We start from the raw sequence: 6,906 nt of genomic DNA, 5'->3' as shown, positions 1-6,906 counted from the left end.
GCGATCGCTGAAACATGCGAATAAAACTCTGTTTGTGCAATTTTTTGAGTAAATATGTCCTATAAATGAAAACATGTAGACCTGAAACTTAAAAACATAAATGAAAACATTAAATTGAAGGTAAACCAAAGGTTTATCCTTATTAATGGGAAAATAACAAATGATATAATTAAGTCAATTAAGATAAGAATAAAAGTTTATGAAGTAAAATGAAGGAAGCAGTAAGGTTCACTTAATCATATAAGTTAAATAAATCGACATATTTAATGATTCGAAACTGAGTCATGTACTTAATAATTTCGCATGTAATAGTTACAGAGATATCAAATATAAACTGAGAATTATCGTGAAGTGTGTTAGTATACTGATCGATTAATTATCACTGATAAAATTTGAACAGACATAAAATCAGTATTCAGATGAAATAATAAAAAGTATTGATTTATTAGAAATGCATGAACAAATAAAGTAAAACATCAAACATGAATTCAATTATAAACAAACAAACCTATTTACATATTGTGTGAAAACAAAATACCATACAAACCTATTTCTTAGATGGTGTGTGTTTAGAAGTCATGTTGTTTGGAAATGGGTAAGGAAGCAAAGGTCTCTGAACTTAGTTTCTGGTTTGATGAAGATGAAAGAATATCAGAGAGGTATTCTGACAGAGATGAAAAGAATGTAACAGTACTTCAATCCTTTATAACTTATTTATAAAATCCTAGGATGAAATGAGGTATTGTTGTGAAGTGAAAAGGTATTTAATCAGACCTCCTGAAGATTGAAGAAACTCAATTTTTCGTTTCTGAAAAGTTGTGTCTGCAGGAAAAGAAAAATGCAGGTCTGAGTCTGCAAGAATTTATCGTGTCGCGACCGAGGATACTGAGCCGCGGTCGCGGCACGCTAATTTTAAAAATTTTTGTGTGATTTTTTTTTTCCGCTGAAGTTACAGAGAATTCTGATCCTCGGCCGAGGATTTCAATCCCCGGTAAGTTCAGAAATTTTTTTGTTTTCTCTTCCTTTCCCTTGAAATTTTAAAATTCTGAATTCTCAACTGAGGATTCCAAATCCTCTGTAAGTTCAGAAAAGTCCTTACCTTTTTAAGAATTCTAAATATGTGAATTCTCAACTGAGAATTCCAAATTCTCAACTGAGAATCACTAAATTTCTTCTAATTCATATTAAATACCTAGAATTTAATTAAAATTATGACTTGAACATATTTTCATGTATCTAAAATCTAATATAAAGTCTATTAACAATGAAAAATCATAAAATTGGAATGTGTAAAAATTAAAAATCATTAAAAACATATTAAAAACAAACAAAATGAAAAATAAAATAAAAGTAAAATTGGAATAAATCTGAATGAATTAATCGTCAGAAAAATACGTTACGAACGCAATTTCCTCGTTTGAAAAATTTTCGTAATAGATTTTACATCTGTTACCGTTAACTTTAAAACGAACTCCGTCAGGTCCTTCAATTTCTAAAGTTCCATAATCAAATACATTGAGAACCAAATATGGTCCAGTCCATCTGGACCTAAGTTTTCCTGGAAATAAACGAAGCCGTGAATTAAATAACAGCACCTTATCCCCAACATTAAATTGTTTGACCTTAATCTTGGCATCGTGCCATTTTTTCACTTTTTCTTTATAAATCTTCGCATTTTCATAAGATAGATGACGTAACTCAACTAACTCATTTAAGTCGAGTAAACGTTTCTTTCCTGCTTGTTGTAAATCAAAATTAAGTTTTCTAATAGCCCAATAGGCTTTATGTTCTAATTCTACTGGTAAATGACATGCTTTTCCATATACCAAACGATATGGAGTCATTCCTATTGGTGACTTAAATGCAGTACGGTATGCCCATAGCGCATTATTGAGTTTTTTAGACCAATCTTTTCTTGATGACGAAACTGTTTTCTCTAGAATCCATTTGAGTTCTCTATTCGAGATCTCCGCCTGACCATTTGATTGAGGATGGTATGGCGTTGACATACGGTGACGTACTCCATATTTCCTCAGAAGTGTATCAAAATTTCGGTTTATTAAATGGGTACCGCCATCACTAACAATGACTCTAGGACAACCAAATCTACAAAATAAATCTTTAAGAAAACCAGTAACAACTCTAGAATCGTTCGTCGGGGTCGCAATTGCTTCAACCCACTTCGAAACATAATCTACGGCTACTAAAATATAAGTTTTACCATTAGAGGGCGGAAAAGGTCCCATGAAATCTATTCCCCACATGTCAAAGATTTCAACTTCCAATATGTTCGTGAGGGGCATCTCATCTTTTCTACCTAAATTTCCTGTTCTTTGGCATTTATCACAACGCGTAATAAATAAACGAACGTCTTTAAACACCGTAGGCCAAAAGAATCCACATTCATATATTCTGGCCACTGTCTTGCTAGTGCCGTTATGCCCTCCATATGAACTAGAGTGGCATTCCGATATTATAGACTCATATTCATTTTCGCTAACACATCTTCTAATTATCCCATCACCACATGTCCTAAACAAGAAAGGATCTTCCCAAAAGTACTGTTTAATATCAGAAAAGAATTTTTTCTTTTGGTTGAAATTTAATCCTTCTAGAACAACATTGGCTGCGAGATAATTAGCTATATCCGCATACCATGGGGATATGATATTTTTAATCTGATAGAGATGTTCATCAGGGAAATCATCTCGTATACCGATAGTCTCTCCTATCGGGCCGTTTTCATCTTCGAGCCTTGATAGATGATCAGTGACAAGGTTTTCTACTCCCTTTTTGTCTTTAATTTCTATATCAAATTCTTGTAACAACAAAACCCATCTAATCAGACGTGGTTTTGCATCTTTCTTAGCAAATAAATAACGTAAAGCTGCGTGATCTGTATAAATAATAACTTTAGATCCTAACAAGTATGACCTAAACTTATCACATGCAAATACTACGGCTAACATTTCTTTTTCTGTTGTTGTGTAATTTAACTGTGCATCGGACAATGTGTGACTCGCATAATATATAACATGTAATCTTTTATCCTTTCTTTGACCTAAAACACATCCTACAGCTAGGTCACTTGCATCACACATGATTTCAAAAGGCAAATCCCAATCGGGTTTAGCAATTATGGGTGCACTAACTAAGGCTGTTTTCAATGTTTCGAAAGCTTTAATGCAATCTTCATTAAAATCAAAGGTTGAATCTTTCATAAGCAAATTAGTAAGTGGTTTGGAAATCACAGAAAAGTTTTTTATAAATCGTCTGTAAAATCCTGCATGTCCTAGAAATGATCTTACTCCCTTAACAGTAGTTGGCGGGGGCAATTTTTCTATCACTGAAGTTTTCGCTCTATCCACTTCTAATCCTTTTTCAGATATTTTATGACCTAAAACAATTCCTTCATCAACCATGAAATGACATTTTTCCCAATTTAATACTAAATTCGTTTCTTCGCATCTAGAAAGAACTCTATCTATGTTTTTTAAACATGCATCAAAAGAATCTCCATAAACTGAAAAATCATCCATAAATACTTCCATGATATCTTCAATGAAATCATTAAAAATTACAGTCATACAATGTTGAAATGTTGCTGGTGCATTACATAGACCAAAAGACATTCTCCTATATGCAAATGTGCCATAAGGACACGTGAAGGTTGTTTTATCTTGGTCATCCGGGTAAATATATATTTGAAAGAATCCGGAATAACCGTCTAGAAAACAATAAAAGGCATGACCGGCTATCCTTTCGATCATTTGATCAATGAAAGGCAAAGGAAAATGATCTTTCCTAGTTGCCTTATTTAGGTTCCTATAATCTATACAAACCCTCCAACCGGTGATGGTTCGCGTAGGTATTAATTCACCTTCATCATTCCTTACTACAGTTATGCCTCCTTTTTTTGGTACACAATGGATTGGACTAACCCATTCACTATCCGAAATAGGATAAATGATTCCATTGTCTAAAAGTTTAGTAATCTCATTTTTTACTACTTCTTTCATATTCGGATTTAAGCGTCTTTGTCTATCCACTTTAGGTGGCTTATCTTCTTCTAAGTGAATCCTATGCATTACAATACTAGGATTAATTCCTTTTAAGTCTGAAATCTGCCATCCCATACTTCCTATTCTATTTCTAACAACTTCTTTCAATTTTTCTTCTTGATTTTCGGTTAATTTGTTAGAGATGATTATAGGTAGAGTATCACTTCCGCCTAGGAAAGTGTACCTCAAATGGTTTGGTAATTCTTTAAGTTCTAATTTAGGTGGAACTACTACTGAAGGCGGAACTGGTCCATCTTCTCGAATCAAAGGCTCTGGGTCCTTATCTTCCAATTCTTCACCCATTATAGGTTCTATTATTTCTTCTCTTTGAATAATGTCGTTAATACATTCTTCAACTAGATCAAGTTTCATACAAGCGAAATCCTCCATAGGATATTTCATTGCTCGATTTATGTCAAATTCGATCTTATCGTCTCCTATCCTTAAAACTACTTTTCCTTCTGACACATCGACTAGAGCACGTCCCGTGTTCATGAACGGTCTACCAAAGATTAGCGGACAATTAGCATCATAAGAAAAATCTAAGATAACAAAATCAGTAGGAAAAATAAATTTGTCAACTTTTACTAAAACGTCCTCAATTATACCATATGGTCTTTTAGTGGATTGATCCGCTAATTGCAAAACCATATTAGTACGTTTGATGTCTTCTTCTAAACCTAATTTATCAAAAATAGACAATGGCATCAAGTTTATACTAGCTCCTAAATCACAAAGACAACTTGGAAATTCAATATCTCCCAATTTACACGGAATGGTAAAGCATCCGGGATCTTTGAGTTTAGTAGGTAATTTGCTTGATACTATCGAACTACAATCTTCAGTAAGTGAAATGGATGAAATTCCTTCCCAGCTAATTTTTTTTTTGAAATTAAGTCTTTCAAAAACTTTCCATAATTAGGAATTTGCGTAATTGCATCCATAAATGTTAAATTTATATGCAAATTTTTAAGTTTATCTAAAAACGATAAAAGTTGTTTATCATGGTCCTTATTTCGGACCTTGTGTGGAAAAGGTGGTTTTGATACAAAAGGTTTCGTACCAAAATCAATTTGTGCATCTTTTTGTTTTAATGTATTTTCTTTGGAATTTTGTAAATCAGTTCCAGGTAAAGTTGAATCTCCGGGTATTTCCGGATCTGAGTAGTTTTTCCCTGAACGAAGAGTGATAGCCTTTACATGCTCTTTCGGATTTCCTTCCGTTTGGCTGGAAAGACTTCCCTCTTTGCGGGATGGAATTGATTTAGCAAGTTGTCCAATTTGAACCTCCAAATTATGGATGCTAAATGATTGGTTTTGAATAAGCTGATCTTGATTACTTATTTTTCCATTCATAGCATCTATAAATTTGTCGATTTTTGAAGATAAAGTGCTAATCGTATCTCTCGATTGATTTTGAAAGTTATTATTACGATATTGATTAGCACTTGCATTATTATTATTATTATCTCTCCAGTTAATGTTAGGATGATCTCTCCATCCAGGATTATAAGTATTAGAATAAGGATTATTAGTTTGGACAAAATTTACCTGTTCTATTACATCCATACCTTCGTAATCAATATCTGTCTGGATCGGAGTACCATTAGGATCGCACGGTGCCATAAACCTATCAAATTTGTGCGATAAGGCAGAAACTTGGGCTTGTAACATCGCAACTGGATCAAGATTCATTATACCTTTAACCGATGATGTACCTGAGGGTGACGGTTTCGCCATTGGTATATGTCCACGCTCTGCGGGCCACATACTGCTGTTGATTGCCATTTCCTCCAAAAGTTCTCTTGCTTGGGCGGATGTCTTCTTCATAAATAACCCTCCAGACATAGCATCTAATGACCCTCTAGTCGTAGGATTTAATCCACTATAGAATGTTTGCATTAAAAGAGCATCTGGCAATGAGTGGTGTGGGCATAAACGTTGAAGTTCTTTAAAACGTTCCCAAGCCTCATAAAGAGTTTCATTGTCACTTTGAGAAAAAGATGTCAACTCTTTTATGATTCTTGCGGTTTTTGCTAAAGGAAAATATTTCAATAAAAATGCTTGGGCAAGTTGGTCCCAAGTTTCAAATGTTGCGGCCGGCATAGAAGTTAACCATTCTTTGGCTCGATCCTTAAGAGTAAAAGGAAAAAGGCGAAGTTTGATTGCTTCGGCTGGCACATCGCTAATTTTAAAAGTGTCACAAATTTCTAAGAAATTTGTCAAATGGGTATTAGGATTTTCGTGAGGTAGCCCATAAAACGTTACGTTATTTTGCAACATATTAAGCAAAGCAGGCTTAATTTCAAATTGGTTTGCGTTTATACGGGGTCTAACTACACTATTAGTTACACCGGCCATTCCTGGCCTAGCGTACTCCATAAGTGTTGCCATATTTTCTGGCTGGACTAATTTGGTTTTTAAAGGTGGTTTTGTCTTTGTTTTTTCTAAGTGTTCTTTCAATTTCTGGATCAAGAGGGTCTAGTGGCGTGTCCGAACTTCGCGAACTGCGCATGAACTTGAAATTGTTGCACGAACCAAACTACCTTCAAAACAAAATTGAAAATAAATATGTTAAATAAACTGAAATAAATAAAATATAAAAGTTGTAAAAAGAATGTGTAAACCTAGATTCGAAAATAGAATACGAAAAATAAAAATTTTGTCAAAATTTTTGGCGTATCCCCGGCAACGGCGCCAAAAACTTGTTGAGCGATTTCCGCAAGTGCACGGTTTCGCTTGTAGTAATAAAAATATCGAACCCACAGAGATACGTTTTTTAACGAAAAACTTATTTTTGAATTATTAATTTCGAACTTGTTAGATTTATTAAATGTAAATAAAAA

The 6,906-nt window shown here is 33.8% G+C and overlaps 1 non-coding gene across 1 annotated transcript; it reads left to right on the top strand.

Moving 5' to 3' along the window:
- The first annotated feature begins 5,978 nt into the window (after positions 1–5,978).
- Positions 5,979–6,085, top strand: LOC136228243 (small nucleolar RNA R71). Its single transcript, XR_010688572.1, has one exon. It is a non-coding gene; the product is annotated as a small nucleolar RNA R71 (small nucleolar RNA).
- The last annotated feature ends 821 nt before the right edge of the window (positions 6,086–6,906 follow it).

This window comes from Euphorbia lathyris, chromosome 4, assembly GCF_963576675.1.
Source record: "Euphorbia lathyris chromosome 4, ddEupLath1.1, whole genome shotgun sequence".
NCBI lineage: Eukaryota > Viridiplantae > Streptophyta > Magnoliopsida > Malpighiales > Euphorbiaceae > Euphorbia > Euphorbia lathyris.
This window is presented reverse-complemented; position numbering and strand designations above follow the sequence as displayed.